Source organism: Leptodactylus fuscus, chromosome 9 (assembly GCF_031893055.1).
Source record: "Leptodactylus fuscus isolate aLepFus1 chromosome 9, aLepFus1.hap2, whole genome shotgun sequence".
Taxonomy (NCBI): Eukaryota; Metazoa; Chordata; class Amphibia; order Anura; family Leptodactylidae; genus Leptodactylus; species Leptodactylus fuscus.
The window spans coordinates 77285694-77304842 of NC_134273.1; the positions used below are offsets into that span (position 1 = coordinate 77285694).

Here is a 19149-nt window from a genome sequence, read left to right on the forward strand (position 1 = left end):
AGGGAAGGTGGGAGCGAAATCGAATTTTTACTGCGTTCACCACGTGGTATTCTACCGATTCCACCAATAACTATGCAGGGGAGGTATTCAATCGAAAACTACTCGCTCATCTCTAGAAGTGATCACTGTGAAGGACTCCGTGGCTAAAATTGGTGAAGGGGCGACTGGACCGGCTATAAAGCCACTAGAGATGGGCCAACAGATTTGTTCAGAGTTGGGTTCGACCCGAATACTCTGAATGAACTAAACTAGAGATTCGTTTCAGACCAACAAATGGCCGCCACGACAAGTCGTACAAATTTGGATAGAACCGGAAGTGAAGTTATTATACTGGTCGGACACTTCAGACCTCAGAGTATAATAGGTGAAGGCCCAGAGGAAGTGTAAAAAATAAGAAGAATTCACTTCTTCTGGGCCTCCATATGGTGTCTGATGCTAGTTTCCTCATATCACGTGAGGGCTCATGCACCCAGGGTCACCGCTGAGGTCTGTCACATAGGCACACCAAGCATTATGACGATCGACGTGCCCGTGTAAACTGAGAGCGTACTGGACGTCATAAGGAGGCCCAAAATGAATTTGGGACTCAAGTAACCCGAAACACATACCCAAAAAACAAACAAAACCCACACACCACAACAACAACAACACCCACACACACAATCTTAGAAGATCTTATAGATTGGCTTATGCTGGGGACAGTTTTGTTATGGGACGTACTCTAATAGAGGACATGTTTGGCTTTATTCACAGGACTTAGGATCACAGCGGAGTCCTGTCCATGACCCATTAAGTAGAGCATGTTGTACTTTTTGACAGATCAGAAACACATGCCATTTTCACTGACCCGACTTTTCCGTTGAAATTCAATAGGTCCGTAAAAAAAAAAATGCCACATGGAAGACGACTTGGCACAGACGTGTGAATATTGCTCTATGCATACACTAGCCAACATTTCTTAATGCTGTCTGTCTATAAGATAGCATGAGAAGTAAATTTAGACCCCCAAGTTACAAGATTTCCTGAATTAGAGGAGCTCTACTGCTATCTGACCTTGGCTGTAAGGAGTTGAAGCTGGGCTGTGGGAAAAAAATATAAATTGAGGAGTCAATGATTTGGTCTACTGACTCCATAACCCTGAAGGACAGGTCATCAATATCAGATCTGCAGGAGTCCAACACCCAGCACCCCTGCCGATCAGCTATTTGAATAAGTTGCAGCTCTCACGTGAGCAGGTTTTTGCTTTACAGCTGTGACGTTGATTTTCATCAATAATAAAGCAAAATGCGTGTTAGAAACCCTGGGCCTTGCCGTTTTTTGGGGGGGGTCTTTAACTGATTTTATTGAGATTTTTCATAATAAATTACATAACATCGTTCTCATTTAATGACCGGCCAGATCTTCACAAATCTTATCCGATACGTTGAAAGTCAAGATTATCAAAGAAAAACAAAGACCTGACACTACCCACAGCGGTGAAGCCAGTAGACCAGGTCTGTATATGTCAAGAGGATTTTACCTTGAAACGCGTTGTAAACCTTGAAACAATTCTCTTCTAAGTCATATAACATGAAAAACTGAGGGAGTTACGATCCATCAGCCTTATTTTGATAACCTTTTAAATCTTGGACATTTCCTGGAGTTTTCCGGTGTTGCTACGGCTTTCTCTTTCCACCGTTCAGAATGTTTTAGATCCTTATAAATGTATGGATGCTAGAGCTGCATAAGACCGGTAGCAACGCAATGGCTCGACCAATTTAATTGCTGCATCAATTTGTTCATGAAGCTTCCCTGATATCTGCATCTGTGTTAAAATGCCACCTTGTGGCCCTTTAAGACGTAGCAGTAATCGTTCTCAATCGTACAAGCAGAGTTGTACGAGACAAGACTTCAACATCAAAAAGGTATCAATTCTCTTTGTTCCTCCTTGTGGTCTGTACAGCAATGATGAAGAAAGAACCAAAAACTTGTGTCCTCCATTCCCTTTCCTGTTCTGCACCGATAAGAGCTCTGAAGAACGAAACCTTTAACCCTTCCAGGATATAAAACTTAGACGTATTACTGGTTGGTTCTATTCTCCTTAAATACTGCAATCCTACCAAAATTGGGACATTTAAGGTCGGTTTATCATCATTACGTGACTGTCACCACCATTATCTGTTTGGGCCAACATCCATTTATCATCTATTGGCGAGTCCCAGTTTTCTTGTATTTGTTGTGCTGACACAAGCGCATTTCAGATTCTGCTTTTACACAATTCAGTCCTATATTATGTTCTGGGCATAATCAGAAAAAGTGACTGCTCAGGAAGAGGTCCAGTACGGATACCTAGTGTCCAGCCAGTGTCCTAATGGGTAGCGAGAACCCGCCTTAAAACATAAGACCGCACAGCTTTAGTTTCCAAATTCCTTTTTTGCTAATCTTGAAGCGTTAAGCCTAGGTCTAAACAGTGGAAAATAAAAAACAAGGACAACAGCCACGGAAATATAAGCACAGAAGAACTGAAGGAGTCACAAATAGCCAGCTTTTCTAAGCATGGGAGGAGTTACACAGATAATCAGGGGTGGGGCCTAGGAAAACGAGGAGTCATGCAAAATGACGTTGCTCTTATTCAAACAAATTAATATTTGGATTTAAAACCAAAATAAATTCATGGAAGAACTAATGCCCTGAAATTGTGAGAGTTAAAGACAATCTTACACCAAATCCATTATCACTCTGCATTACGGGATAGACACTGCTTCACTGACTTCCCGAGAAATCATTTCTATTATTTTCAGTACTAATAGACTATCTATTTGCACCAGTCCAGGACCACCCACTTGACAGCGGAGAGCCTATTTAGCATATTGGATGGCGAAACTAAAAACTCAAATTGCTCAGGAACGGTGTGGGCTACAGAAAAAAAATCCCTATTACGTCAGAATCAGTGGAGCATAGCCTATTAAAAGATACATTGCTGGAGGTGGTAAGAGGTCCCCTTTAAGGTCATGATTAATAGAATGGCCACTTCTACTCAGTCCAATTGGAGAAATCTACAGCTGGCTTTACAAGGAGTTATAGAGTGCAGAGAAAATAGAACAAAGATTGAACAGAGAACTTAAGGTTTAATATCCCTTTAAGATATGGATCTTAAAAATGTTTTTGTATATGGTTTATAAAACACTCAGGAGCCTCCATATGAATGCTCACATGCCATACATTAATATAAAGCCTGCACTTGTAGAAGCACTTGGCTCCTGCGGCGCCTCTTCATCATCATCTAGGACTGCTGGCTATTTTAAGCGATTGGGTTCCATCCACTTGTCCATTAATCAGTTTATACAGAGATGAGGAATTAATGGAAATGACCCTTACAGTTCAGGCCTCAACACTTTCTCTTGGACACTTGTAATTTTCTTTCATCCCTTTCACGATTAAAGCGGTCAATTTTCACACTCCGGGCAGGAGAACGAGGCTGAGAGGGCAAATATATTAAACAATACTGACGTCAAAGGGAGCAGGATCATTGTAGCGAGTCCTATCCAATACAATTATCAGCGGGGTTTCTGCTCTCGCTCATCCTGCAGCTATAACAGACACCTGGTTAAAAGAAAAAAAAAAAAAGTTGCCTGAAATCTTGAAGTGTTCAATCTTATTCTGCAAATCTGTGTTTTCCAAATAGGCTTCTGCTTTATCTCCTGTCAGGCTATCATCCACTGCCGGCAGAAAGCCAGGCGCTCTTCACAATGGTTTCACATGCCGGTTTAAAGGGAGCGTTCACATAAAACTTATGCATTAAATGAACTCTTGGAATGGAAAAATAAGACCTGCCGTGCAAAAAATGTTGAACCTAACGTTTAACTTCTTCGTATATTCGATGCGTTTAACCTCTTGGCGTTCAGCCGATTACATGCATTTCTATACCGGCGAGGTATTCGATCGAATACTACTCGCTCAACACTACTGGTGAGTCAAGTAGTTTTTGGGTTCTTTTACGCAAGTATGGCTCAAGGTCTACAAGAGTGTGCAGTCCGCTTCTGGTAGGCCCCGATCACATGGGGCAACAGGGGTCGGATTTTGGCACGGAATCCACGTGATAATCCACCCCCTCACAATAGTAGTCTATATAGACTGCCTTTTCTTCAGGCGGATTCCACGGCTGAATCAGCCGCGGTGTCCGCCTCGCGACAGCACTCTCTGGACTAGGCCCATTCATTTAGGAATAACCTGGAGCGGAAAGCCTCGACGGAATATGAACTAGCCCTTAGCAATGTGGACTTTTGCTTGGGTTTAGACTCTTCACTCACCTACAGGATAGCCACCAATAGCAAATAGCTATACATGGGTAAAAAATTGTTGGTGGGAAGCCAGAGATGTGCCACCGGAAAAATCAATCTCGACCCTGGATCCTGGCACCCCCTGGCATATAGAGGATTCACAGTATAGGCAACAAATGTCTGTTTACTGTGGGTTCTACTGCAAGGACGGGACCTCATTATTCATGAGAATGGGCATCCCGTGTCCCCCGGCAGAATGAAGAAGTGGTTGTGCCATGTGAGCTCTCTATCCATTGATATTTATGGGATGGAGGAAGGCGGTAGACACCACTTTCAGCTTCTCTGCACATGTGACGTGTAGTTGCCATTCCATTTACGCAGGAAGACTGAGGAACCTTGTCTTCATGGCAAGTGGAGTCCCAACATTTTGGCTGCCACCAATAAGAGACTGGTCATCTATTCTGTGGATAGAAGGTAGGTGATAAGTTGTTGGTGGGGAACACCCTTTCAGAGAGACATGCCAAGGGAGTCAATCTTGAGTCTGAGTCCTAGCATCTCCTAACAAACAGCTGATGTTGTCAAGAGAAGCAGTGGCCAACCAGGCTTTACCACTGTCGCCATATAGCCATGGAGAGCAGAAAATGAAGACTCCGAGGCAGCTATCTCCGCCTCAATTTATTCAATTTCCTATGTCTAAACAGGCCCTAACAGGTCTAACGTAGCGGTAATTTAGATGGCAGACCATATTTGGGCCTCAATATTCTAGAATGGGTGCCATTTTTCCAAAATAGTTTTCCATCGTGGCTCATGGAGGGGGACACAAGTTGCAGACTCCTCTTCATGATATCCAAAAGTGCTAATACGATATAAGGGACAGGTGTTGTCACCAAAACGATGGCTATAGGACCAAAAGATCCCCATAGTTATCGGGGGAAAAAAAAAGCTCAAACCAACCATTGAAGTAGCATACCATGGTAGATGGCAGTGATGGTCATGTATACTAGGACTCCCATGGCTTCTTCTATAGAGTTCTGGTACATCATGAGAGCAGTACTATATGAGAAGTACCATGTTTGTCCACCACTGTGTTGAGATTTCATTTTTCTGACAGACGTATAAATCTGTTCCTGTCGAAATATCAAGAATTCTAAAGAACAAAAAACAATCCTCAAAAAGCAGTAGGTTGTACCTTGCGGCACAGCGAGAGAACAAATATATATGCAGAGTACGTGCAGCAGGCTGACCCCACTGCGGCTTGAACAGCTGGTACTGCAAAGACAGAAGAATCTGAAATAAAATGGTATTAGACAAAGTTTGCTTTCCTGAAGTAACACAGAACTTCAAAAATTACATTTCATAGTCCCAAAAATACTTAAAAAAATGCAGAATTGTACCTAATATACAAGGTTAAACAATATATTGTATAGTGCATCAGGTATGGGGCCCATCGCTAAAGAGAGTATTATTTGAGGAAGTCATGGGTAATTGTTTTTTTCCGTCCAATATTCACATGTTGATATGAAATGCTCTGTTCTTAAAGAGCTTTTAGGGACCTAGTTTTTGGTGTAATATTGGTGACCTATCCGTAGTTCCTAAATATGACATTGGAGAGTCCAACACCTGTCACCCCCAACGAGAGGTGGCAGCATTTGGATCAGTGGTTTGTCTTAAATGTCGATAACCTGTCCTAAGGATGAGTCATTAATATAAGTCCCAAAAACCGCTTCAATTCCAGTAAAATTTGATTGTCCAAAATATTCAACTTTTCAATTCTGAGTGCCGCAGCTTGTTTTCCTATTGACTTCTCAGTTAGGATTCCGCCTATGTCTGTTACATGACATCCGTCATTGGAAGACACAGGAATCGGTACTGTGCTGGCAGAATGGATAGTGAAATAAGATGCTAGTACTATCTGAGCTGATGTCCCTTACAGAGAGAACTAGGAGGTGGTACCGTGCATTATTTACAAGGTAAAACATGGAAACAGTAATACCTGTGCAGACATTTACAGTGGGAGAGACACTATGTAATCTGTGCTTCTAGTACTTTGCAGGGAAGGAAGAAGAGTAACGTCCGTGCCCGACTCATTTTACATAAATTACATGGGCAGAGGGAAGCAGTAGTATCTGTGCCCAAGTCATTTATCTGGAGAGACAGGTAGTGCCATATATAACTTGATGGATTACAAGATATAACTTGTGCCTAAACCATGTACAAGGAGAGGATCATTTTTGTGTTTGGATTATTTACAAGACAAGACAGGGAGGCAGTACTATCTGTGCCTAAATCATTTTCCATAGAGAGAGGCAGTGCCATCTGCAACTCCCTGCTCACATGAGAAAGGAGAGATGCAATAATAAGAATTTGCTTAAACAATTTACAAGTTGGGGGCCACATTCTGTATCTGCATTGCTTACAAGAAGAGTTGAAGAGGCAGTACTATCTGTGCCCACACTGCATACAAGTTACCTTGGTGTTACAAGGGTTTTAAAGAAGTTGTGCAGCACTCAAAAATATGTCTGCTTTCATCTTCTCAGGAAAGGACATGTCCATTGGTCACATGGCAATGCCACATCAAATGAGAAAGACTGAGCTTCAGCATGGCCATGTGACCAACGGACATGACATCACTTCCTTAGAAGAAGCAAGCAGCCATGTTTTCGAAGTTCTGCGCAACCCCTTTAAGAATTGCAAGACGACAAAGCTGCATTCCCCTGCGATATTCCTGATAGAACTTCTCAAAGCAATAGTTTGCATCAGGTACAGAATAAAGCGTTGCTAAACTATTTGTGTTACCTAATCCTAGGACCTCAAAGATGGCACACCATAACCACTCCTCCATCATACAAGTTTTAGCGTTTGTAGACAAGTCACTCGCTGACCTGTGGTTAATCTCATAAATTCTATTCTATGGGGAAATTTGTCCGATCCATCCTTTGTGAAAGCTCTCTGTAGTTATCTCCTCACCTCTTCAGAGCATATTATTAGCCATTCACAATCCCTTTAGAGAAAAGGAAACCGCTGGGATAAAAGAAACCACAGGGCTCTTCAGTTGATAGAAGCTCAGATCTCCTTTGAAGACCACTGTTAAAGAACCCCTATCCTCCAGGTATCTTATTTTAGTATATAATGTGCAGTCATTTGGAGTTGAAATGGTAATTACTTGTCTTTTTTTAGCTTTCCGCTCATATATATGAAAAGGGAATGACACAAATGTATATACAAGCCATTAAAGTGGCGATATTATGACAGATGCCACAAGCAATCTTTAAAATGGATCGTAGAGCTTGGTAAAAACCAATTATTAAGTACTCGTATAGGCAATGCTGAGTCATTAGGAGGGGAAACCCTCAACGATTAGCCATGGGGAGAGTGGTAAAAAATATGTCTTGCTCCATGGAGGACCTGGATGGACCATGGATTACACGAAAAGCCCATTCATTTCAATATGAGTTGTGTGGTGCCTTATTTCCCCCATGGTGGCGCTGTTGGGTAGTTACACACGTTGTAACACAGTTTACATAGGTCTAGGAGATCTAACCAATGGGACATCCAGTGACCGGCTTATCACCCTTTGAACGAGTAGAGGCCATCTAAACCCTACACGGACATTAAAGGGAGCATCACCAAAACCCAGTATATCAACCCAGTCCTGCAGATAGATAGGTTAGGGTCAGCTGAATCAAAAGGAGTCGTTCCTCTGCCGAAATATCACATTTCCTTTTTTCAATATGCAAATAAGCTCTTGGGAGCAACATGGGTGTTGTAGTGGTAGTGCCCTAGTTGCTCCCAAGAGCTTATAAGGAGATAACCATTCAATTCAGGTGACCATAACCTATCCAAAAGGCTGGGTTGATATGTTGGGCTCTGGTGACAGGCTTCCTTTAAACATGGTTTGGATGTCAAGGTTGCTTCAATAATGGCAAGTTGTCTACTGTAGGTCCTGTGTTAAGACATCCTCCACCATCACACTACTACCACCATGTAGGACACCTGGTGCGAGGCCACTTTGGAATGCTGTATTGATTTAACAATAGACATAATAGAACCAGAGTTTAACATCTCTCCAGCTTTTTCATTTTGGAGTAGTTTCTTCCTTGATATTTTGGGCAAAAGCAATGCAAAAATCAACTGAGGTCATAGAACCAACTGTGGTATTTATTTATACTCAGAATATCAAGCCCCTTGTGATTCGGGACCCAAGAGATCGTCATTTTTATCAATAGGCAAATTACATCTTTGGAGCAATGAGAGTGTTGCCATTGTTGCAAAGTAGTGAGCACCAACACCCTTCTTGCTCCAAAGAACTCATTTGCACACAGTAAAAAAAAAACAAAAAAAAAAACAAATGGCAACAGCTCAACAACTGAGGCACCAAATCACAAGAGGAAGGCATTCCTCCCTCTATCTATCTATCTATCTATCTATCTATCTATCTATCTATCTATCTATCTATCTATCTATCCATCCAAATAAACATCTATCCATCCAAACATCTATCTAGCTATCCATCCAAACATCCATCCAGCCATCTATCCAGCCATCCATCCGGGCTGATATGAAAGGTACTGGTGGCAAACTCCCTTTGGACACAGAATAGTTGCCTTATTCATGACAAGGCTTGCACGTCCCAATGACTTAACAGAACCCTCTGTCAATCGCAGGGCTCAAGACATCCAGTATATAATACAACGGGTCTTGATGATTCTGCCCCTCTTGTGTATGCCATTACATTGGCCTGGATTCCGGGCATGTTTTTTTGTTTTTTTAACACTATATACCAGGGAGGAGTCCACTGTTTGTCTTAGACTCATCTCTGGTACTCCTCCACTTCATCCCAAAACTGCCTAAGCATCAGGTCAATAGACCCCAGCTTCTCTGCATCTCAGGGCAGAGCGAGTTACTATAGCCAGGTTTGGGACACTAAACCACCAGCACACAGAGGAATGCTCGTGACTTATATACAGTGTAGAGAAAAATTGTTTGTTCCCTTCCCAATGTTACGAATACTTTTGCTTCCATAGTAGATTATCAATCAAGACTGAGCTATGTATGAACAGCAGAATCCAATCCAATACGTAAAACACGAATACATCATTCATCAATCCTAAGAAAAATAGGAAGTGGCCAAAAGGCTACACCTTAAAACCAGAATAACTAATGGCTGTATGCAAAAATGAGCGAGAACTAAAAATAATCCAATAGTCAAACAATTAAACAAGCTGGGCTCCGACACGCAGGAGCCGGGAGTCGTGTCTCTATGCACTATAAATATGCATCCTGTGCTCAAACCGTGCATTGTTCTTGTTGCATAAAGCTCCGGATCAAGGAGATCTTATAAATAGCGCAGACAAATAATAAACCGATTCACGATGTTATAGGTTGTATTCAGAAGGGGTGACAGAAGGCAGATATCAAAGTGAATGGCAGCTTATTAAGCTCAGGGAGAACGGAAATGGAGATGTGAGAGGCCAAGACTGCAGTAGAGAGGTCTTAAAGGGCAAATCCATTTATTACAGAGTTTACTGAAACTAGTTTGTGTTCAGGGTTCTTACCTCTCATCAGTACAGGAAAGATCCAGGTTGGCTGGATGAGGTGAGCCTCAAGGTTAAACAATATACACAGTGCATCAGTAAAAACCGATTATATAAAATATTCAACTTTTCAATTCTGAGTGCCGCAGTTTATTTTCCTATTGACTTCTCAATTAGGTTTCCACCTACGTCTGTTATAGGAAATCCGTCATTGGAAGACACAGGAATCGGTACTGTGCTGGCAGAATGGACAGTGAAATAAGATGCTAGTACTATCTGAGCTAACGTCCCTTACAGGGAGAAACAAGGAGGTGGTACTGTACATTATTTACAAGGCAAGACATGAAAACAGTAATACCTGTGCAGATATTTACAGTGCAGGAGACACGATGTAATCTGTGCTCATAGTACTTGCCAGGGAAGGAAGAGGAGTAACGTCTGTGCCGAACTCATTTTACATATGTTACATGGGCAGAAGGAAGCAGTACTATCTGTGCCAAAGTCATTTAAATGGAGAGACAGGTAGTGTCATATATAACTTGATGGATTACAACTTGATACAACTTGTGCCTAAACCATGTACAAGGAGGGGATCGTTTTTGTGTCTGGATTATTTACAAGACAAGACAGGGAGGAAGTACTATCTGTGCCTAAATCATTTCCATAGAGAGAGGCAGTGCCATCAGCAACTCCCTGCTCACAGGAACAAGGAGAGCTGCAATAATAAGAATTTACTTAAACAATTAACATGTTCTGAAGCGACATTCTATATTTGCATTCCTTACAAGAAGAGTTGAAGAGGCAGTACTATCTGTGCCTACAGCACATACAAGTTACCTTGGTGTTACAAGGGTTTTAAAGGAGTTGTGCAGAACTCAAAACTATGTCTGCTTTCATCTTCTCAGGAAGGGACATGTCCATTGGTCACATGGCAATGCCACATCTCCATCCCATTAAAATTAATAAGACGGAGCTGGTTGAGAGGAGACTTGTACATGTACCTGTTGGTTCGGGTGACTTTGTAAAGGAACGCTGTGAATGTGTGAATGGTAACACAATTTGGCCACTGTAAGACTTGTAGAATACAAGTTTTCCTCTCTACGTTCCCTCTCCAAGTCTTAGTTTTCCCAAGTTAGTAGGTGGACTGGCTTTTATCATGTCTCCAATAGACATCACATTGAGAAAACTGGAGATCAATTACACAGAAGCAGCATGAAGGACGTCATACAGCAGTACTGAAAAGTACCGATGTAAATCAAACACTTGGGATAAGATACACAATATATTACAAATATTCTTCTATTAATTTATACTAATTGATTTATGCAACATTTGTTGAAATTATTGTGAGCATTTAACAGAAACAAAAGCTGTAAATACCATGAGAAGTAACACTGACTATTATATGAATTCCAGTTATTATATCATGGCCTAAGACATTTAAGACTATGGAGTGTAGCATTATACTGGATAGCATTTTCATGGTGACAGGCTCTCTGTCCTCTGGCTAGAAACACTAATGGTCCATCTTCCACTGAATGAAATGGTGCAGTACATAGTACAATTGCTCAGATGGATGAGCCGCTGTGATCACATACATGAATCAATGCAATGACAATGCGACAATCATTAATGGCAGACCATCAATGCCAAGAGACCACACCATACACAAAGCAAAGAAAGCAAGGCACCTGCAAATAAGGAACTCATTGAATGTAATTCTACTTTGACTTTGAGCATCCTGCCAGACAATAGAGTCGACTACAAAGCTATACATGAAACACCTATCAGGAACCATTTCTCCCCAAACAACAGACCATCTTATAGACTGTCCACCTTGAGAGATGGCTATAATGGTTGCACCTGTAGAGAGCCCTGCAATAAGCTCAGATTTCAGCACAGTAAGAATTATTTTTCCTCTATCCCTCACCGTTCCCGAACAATCAATGGTTTTAGTACAGAGAATAAATGGCACATCAGGCAAACAAACTGTCAAGTGGGCAGTGTCATGCAAGAGCAAACAAGGGGTCCGATTTCTGATACTCTGATTGAAGCTCCTAATCACATCCCCTGCCTGACACTGCCCACTTGACATTATAGAGCTTGAATAGAACATCACACCCCAAAACTTTTTGCCTGGGAATGGTGAGGGCTAGAGATGAAAATTCTAACTGAGCTGGAACCAGTGCATCAGCTCCTATTAACAGATGCTAAGAACCTGAACTGGTGAAGGGTCCTCCTTAAAAAGCCATCATTACACACTCCAGAGAGAAGAGGAGTAGACTGCTTTTTAAGATGACCACAGTATTATATGAGGCCCTGTTTTGCACTGGGGACCTAGGAGCTTTGCTCCAACCCTACAAAATGTAGTTTTATGGGACCTTGGTTTAGTCTTGATCCTGCATACAAAGCTTGCTTTTAAAGAGCTAATTTTGCCAAAGATAAAATAGTGAATTTCCTCCACTCGGGAGCAAGAACTACATCATGATTTAGTCCACAAAATGCATCCCCAATGTGTAAGTGATAGGTACACCTTAACAGCAGAACACACTGCCAAAATGCATATCTTGACTAGAGATGAGCGAACACTAAAATGTTCGAGGTTCGAAATTCGATTCGAACAGCCGCTCACTGTTCGAGTGTTCGAATGGGTTTCGAACCCCATTATAGTCTATGGGGAACATAAACTCGTTAAGGGGGAAACCCAAATTCGTGTCTGGAGGGTCACCAAGTCCACTATGACACCCCAGGAAATGATACCAACACCCTGGAATGACACTGGGACAGCAGGGGAAGCATGTCTGGGGGCATAAAAGTCACTTTATTTCATGGAAATCCCTGTCAGTTTGCGATTTTCGCAAGCTAACTTTTCCCCATAGAAATGCATTGGCCAGTGCTGATTGGCCAGAGTACGGAACTCGACCAATCAGCGCTGGCTCTGCTGGAGGAGGCGGAGTCTAAGATAGCTCCACACCAGTCTCCATTCAGGTCCGACCTTAGACTCCGCCTCCTCCGGCAGAGCCAGCGCTGATTGGCCGAAGGCTGGCCAATGCATTCCTATGCGAATGCAGACTTAGCAGTGCTGAGTCAGTTTTGCTCAACTACACATCTGATGCACACTCGGCACTGCTACATCAGATGTAGCAATCTGATGTAGCAGAGCCGAGGGTGCACTAGAACCCCTGTGCAAACTCAGTTCACGCTAATAGAATGCATTGGCCAGCGCTGATTGGCCAATGCATTCTATTAGCCCGATGAAGTAGAGCTGAATGTGTGTGCTAAGCACACACATTCAGCACTGCTTCATCAAGCCAATACAATGCATTAGCCAGTGCTGATTGGCCAGAGTACGGAATTCGGCCAATCAGCGCTGGCCAATGCATTCTATTAGCCCGATGAAGTAGAGCTGAATGTGTGTGCTAAGCACACACATTCAGCACTGCTTCATCAAGCCAATACAATGCATTAGCCAGTGCTGATTGGCCAGAGTACGGAATTCGGCCAATCAGCGCTGGCTCTGCTGGAGGAGGCGGAGTCTAAGGTCGCTCCACACCAGTCTCCATTCAGGTCCGACCTTAGACTCCGCCTCCTCCGGCAGAGCCAGCGCTGATTGGCCGAAGGCTGGCCAATGCATTCCTATGCGAATGCAGACTTAGCAGTGCTGAGTCAGTTTTGCTCAACTACACATCTGATGCACACTCGGCACTGCTACATCAGATGTAGCAATCTGATGTAGCAGAGCCGAGGGTGCACTAGAACCCCTGTGCAAACTCAGTTCACGCTAATAGAATGCATTGGCCAGCGCTGATTGGCCAATGCATTCTATTAGCCCGATGAAGTAGAGCTGAATGTGTGTGCTAAGCACACACATTCAGCACTGCTTCATCAAGCCAATACAATGCATTAGCCAGTGCTGATTGGCCAGAGTACGGAATTCGGCCAATCAGCGCTGGCCAATGCATTCTATTAGCCCGATGAAGTAGAGCTGAATGTGTGTGCTAAGCACACACATTCAGCACTGCTTCATCAAGCCAATACAATGCATTAGCCAGTGCTGATTGGCCAGAGTACGGAATTCGGCCAATCAGCGCTGGCTCTGCTGGAGGAGGCGGAGTCTAAGGTCGCTCCACACCAGTCTCCATTCAGGTCCGACCTTAGACTCCGCCTCCTCCGGCAGAGCCAGCGCTGATTGGCCGAAGGCTGGCCAATGCATTCCTATGCGAATGCAGACTTAGCAGTGCTGAGTCAGTTTTGCTCAACTACACATCTGATGCACACTCGGCACTGCTACATCAGATGTAGCAATCTGATGTAGCAGAGCCGAGGGTGCACTAGAACCCCTGTGCAAACTCAGTTCACGCTAATAGAATGCATTGGCCAGCGCTGATTGGCCAATGCATTCTATTAGCCCGATGAAGTAGAGCTGAATGTGTGTGCTAAGCACACACATTCAGCACTGCTTCATCAAGCCAATACAATGCATTAGCCAGTGCTGATTGGCCAGAGTACGGAATTCGGCCAATCAGCGCTGGCCAATGCATTCTATTAGCCCGATGAAGTAGAGCTGAATGTGTGTGCTAAGCACACACATTCAGCACTGCTTCATCAAGCCAATACAATGCATTAGCCAGTGCTGATTGGCCAGAGTACGGAATTCGGCCAATCAGCGCTGGCCAATGCATTCTATTAGCCCGATGAAGTAGAGCTGAATGTGTGTGCTAAGCACACACATTCAGCACTGCTTCATCAAGCCAATACAATGCATTAGCCAGTGCTGATTGGCCAGAGTACGGAATTCGGCCAATCAGCGCTGGCTCTGCTGGAGGAGGCGGAGTCTAAGGTCGCTCCACACCAGTCTCCATTCAGGTCCGACCTTAGACTCCGCCTCCTCCGGCAGAGCCAGCGCTGATTGGCCGAAGGCTGGCCAATGCATTCCTATGCGAATGCAGACTTAGCAGTGCTGAGTCAGTTTTGCTCAACTACACATCTGATGCACACTCGGCACTGCTACATCAGATGTAGCAATCTGATGTAGCAGAGCCGAGGGTGCACTAGAACCCCTGTGCAAACTCAGTTCACGCTAATAGAATGCATTGGCCAGCGCTGATTGGCCAATGCATTCTATTAGCCCGATGAAGTAGAGCTGAATGTGTGTGCTAAGCACACACATTCAGCACTGCTTCATCAAGCCAATACAATGCATTAGCCAGTGCTGATTGGCCAGAGTACGGAATTCGGCCAATCAGCGCTGGCCAATGCATTCTATTAGCCCGATGAAGTAGAGCTGAATGTGTGTGCTAAGCACACACATTCAGCTCTACTTCATCGGGCTAATAGAATGCATTGGCCAGCGCTGATTGGCCAGAGTACGGAACTCGACCAATCAGCGCTGGCTCTGCTGGAGGAGGCGGAGTCTAAGGTCGGACCTGAATGGAGACTGGTGTGGAGCGATCTTAGACTCCGCCTCCTCCAGCAGAGCCAGCGCTGATTGGCCGAATTCCGTACTCTGGCCAATCAGCACTGGCTAATGCATTGTATTGGCTTGATGAAGCAGTGCTGAATGTGTGTGCTTAGCACACACATTCAGCTCTACTTCATCGGGCTAATAGAATGCATTGGCCAATCAGCGCTGGCCAATGCATTCTATTAGCGTGAACTGAGTTTGCACAGGGGTTCTAGTGCACCCTCGGCTCTGCTACATCAGATTGCTACATCTGATGTAGCAGTGCCGAGTGTGCATCAGATGTGTAGTTGAGCAAAACTGACTCAGCACTGCTAAGTCTCTGCATTCGCATAGGAATGCATTGGCCAGCCTTCGGCCAATCAGCGCTGGCTCTGCCGGAGGAGGCGGAGTCTAAGGTCGGACCTGAATGGAGACTGGTGTGGAGCGATCTTAGACTCCGCCTCCTCCAGCAGAGCCAGCGCTGATTGGTCGAGTTCCGTACTCTGGCCAATCAGCGCTGGCCAATGCATTCTATTAGCCCGATGAAGTAGAGCTGAATGTGTGTGCTTAGCACACACATTCAGCTCTACTTCATCAGGCTAATAGAATACATTGGCCAATCAGCGCTGGCCAATGCATTCTATTAGCTTGATGAAGCAGAGTGTGCACAAGGGTTCAAGCGCACCCTCGGCTCTGATGTAGCAGAGCTGAGGGTGCACAAGGGTTCAAGTGCACCCTCGGCTCTCCTACATCAGAGCCGAGGGTGCGCTTGAACCCTTGTGCAGCCTCGGCTCTGCTACATCAGAGCCGAGGGTGCGCTTGAACCCTTGTGCACACTCTGCTTCATCAAGCTAATAGAATGCATTGGCCAGCACTGATTGGCCAGAGTACGGAATTCGGCCAATCAGCGCTGGCCAATGCATCCCTATGGGAAAAAGTTTATCTCACAAAAATCACAATTACACACCCGATAGAGCCCCAAAAAGTTATTTTTAATAACATTCCCCCCTAAATAAAGGTTATCCCTAGCTATCCCTGCCTGTACAGCTATCCCTGTCTCATAGTCACAAAGTTCACATTCTCATATGACCCGGATTTGAAATCCACTATTCGTCTAAAATGGAGGTCACCTGATTTCGGCAGCCAATGACTTTTTCCAATTTTTTTCAATGCCCCCAGTGTCGTAGTTCCTGTCCCACCTCCCCTGCGCTGTTATTGGTGCAAAAAAGGCGCCAGGGAAGGTGGGAGGGGAATCGAATTTTGGCGCACTTTACCACGTGGTGTTCGATTCGATTCGAACATGGCGAACACCCTGATATCCGATCGAACATGTGTTCGATAGAACACTGTTCGCTCATCTCTAATCTTGACATTTAAAAAACAAACAAAAAAAAAAACACTTAACAAAAAACAGGGGAAATGCAGGGACAATCTTCTCCAAATTTAGATGTGGAATGAATCACTTGTGACTTTGAACAAGAAAATGGACTGAGTCATGTGGAGTCCATCAACATTTTAAGGAGCAGGCATATAATGGACCTTGAGTAACAGAGGTATAGAGGATAAATGCATTTTATTTTTATCCTTGAATTAGAATGAACATTTTACGGGAATAATGCCTTGCAGATATTTGGAATTAAAATTAATGGTCGGAAAAAAAAAAGGGTTCACCTGCCTGACACCGTCACATAAGCAATGTCAATAATGATGAAATTTAACAAAGTTTTAAAGGGATAATTCCTTGTTAAACTTTTATGGCATATCCAAAAGGACCTCTTGGGCAAACACCAGCTAAACCCAATGAATTATGTGTAAAATTGGCAGTGTTGCCCATTCAGGGAGATCTATGGCACCTGCAAACTATAACAACCAGCAACTGAAGAGAACTGGCCAAGGGAGCGAACTGGGTCATGAAACTTCCAACATCCTGATGAAAGTCAAAACTTGCGTACTAGAGATGAGCGAACATTGAGCGGCTACTCGAATCGAACTTCAAACATTTCACTGTTCGCTCATGTCTATTGCGATACCATTATGTATCAAAAGTTTTTGGAATGGTTATACCATAAAAGTTTAAGATGGCGCCAACTTAAGGGCAGGATACTTTATAGGTTCTGGGGTAAGATGGTTGGCACATGGAAATGACAATCCAACAAGGTGGTGAAATTAAGCTGGAAACCAGTTCTACTTGTGCCCTAAACAATGTAAAGATTAGCCTTCAACTAAGCACTTGCATTTCCCTTCACCATGAAACCCTTGGTCAGACAGAATTTGTGCCAAGACTAAGTTCCTGTTTCCACCAAGGAGGTCTTATTACAAAGACCCGCTTTAGGAGTAGGCAAATACTGTATCTCACTTGGTGAAAGGGAAAGTAATTAATTTTTTGCAAGATATAATTTGATCTCTAGGGATTGCGGTATCTAGACCATTACAAATCAGCTCAATGTCAGGTAGCTGCTTTAGGAAATTGGGTTGTCTTGGGTGGACAACCTCTAATTATAGTGATATATGCCCTGATAGGACTGAATTACTAGCCAATTTTTCAAGAACTGGGAAACATTGAGTGACAACCAGTATGAAATTCAGAGACAAATGAGAATTTTCAAAAGCTTAATAAAACAGGACATGTCAAGGACTTTCTTATGGGGTGGAGACGCCTATTCATCATCATATGTCAGCCATTACTACTCAGAAGGTATGATACAAGAGTCCTATGATGATTAATAAGAAACGTATCTTGAGGTCTCAAAAACCCATCCCAACAAATCTGGGGAATTTTTTTTTCTGCAAGGAATTCATCTGGAATGAATATAAAAATGTCCTGTTCCAGTTTCATTTTCTGGCGTCAATACCGTTATCTCAGCAGAGATCCAGCGGCTAAATCTATCCCGATGACCTGGATATCACTCTGCAGTTTTATGACAGGTAGTAATTATTGCCAAGTAGCAAAAGGTCGGGTAATTGGCCTGTCAAGATTTAAGTATCTGCTGGCTATGAATTGTGCCCTTTGGCCTTCAATGAGGTGCTGTCTGTATCTGACCTTTAAAAGAAAGATTAGAAGGACAGTAAAGATTACAACCAAGATTACGCATGTACTTATACTTTACAATATACCTCCCCGTTTTTCGAATCCGGAAGCAGTGGTGCAGGGCGAAAAGCTATGTTTGTCACCCCTCCATGCATGTTAATAAAGGACATGACTGGCAGCCTAAAATATCTGGGGCAAACTGACTAACTATAGATTCTTCTAGATATTGAGGTATTAGGAGATAATGACGCTATGGAGGCTCCATAGGACATGGTAATGTAGGCCCCTTATTAAGCAGGAGTCCCTACTTGGTCCATACAATCTTCATACCCAATGGATTAGGACACTAAAGAGGTTAAGTCATGTAATGGCGTAGAACATGGTATCATAGGACTTGGCTTGACAATGTGACGCAACTTTTTAAACTGTTATTTTTATACTATAATTTCTCATCTCCTCAAATATTAACCAGTCGACCACACAGACAACTGCTTGAATTGAAAGTACCCAAAGTGACTCAATTTATTAAGATATTATATAGAAGTTCCGCACCTGAAGAAGTTCAACGAGCGTTCTTCCATGGAATCTCCAGCATTCCAGACAAAATTCTACATCTATTTCGACCCAACATTGTGTAGATTGTCAAGGTATAATAGGCTGTTGGAAACCCCATCTAAGCACAGGCCAGAAAGTTTTAATTTGCCAATGGTTGACCTAAAGTTAACACTTTTGGACTATGATACTTCAAACCCATCAAATATGGAGCCTAATTTCAGGGTGGTGAGTATCAGCAGAGAAGTTGGAGAGGCACTCATGATAAGCCACACCACTGAAGGTACCCTTCATACTACACAGTCTGGTCATTTGGACCATGGGGTAAAAGCC

General features: G+C 43.4%; 1 protein-coding gene across 1 annotated transcript in view; it reads right to left on the reverse strand.

Annotated features, from left to right (window-relative positions):
- Positions 1-19149, reverse strand: part of PRICKLE2 (prickle planar cell polarity protein 2) — a 179135-nt gene that overhangs the window by 103740 nt on the left and 56246 nt on the right. The gene's annotated exons all lie outside the window — the stretch shown is intronic.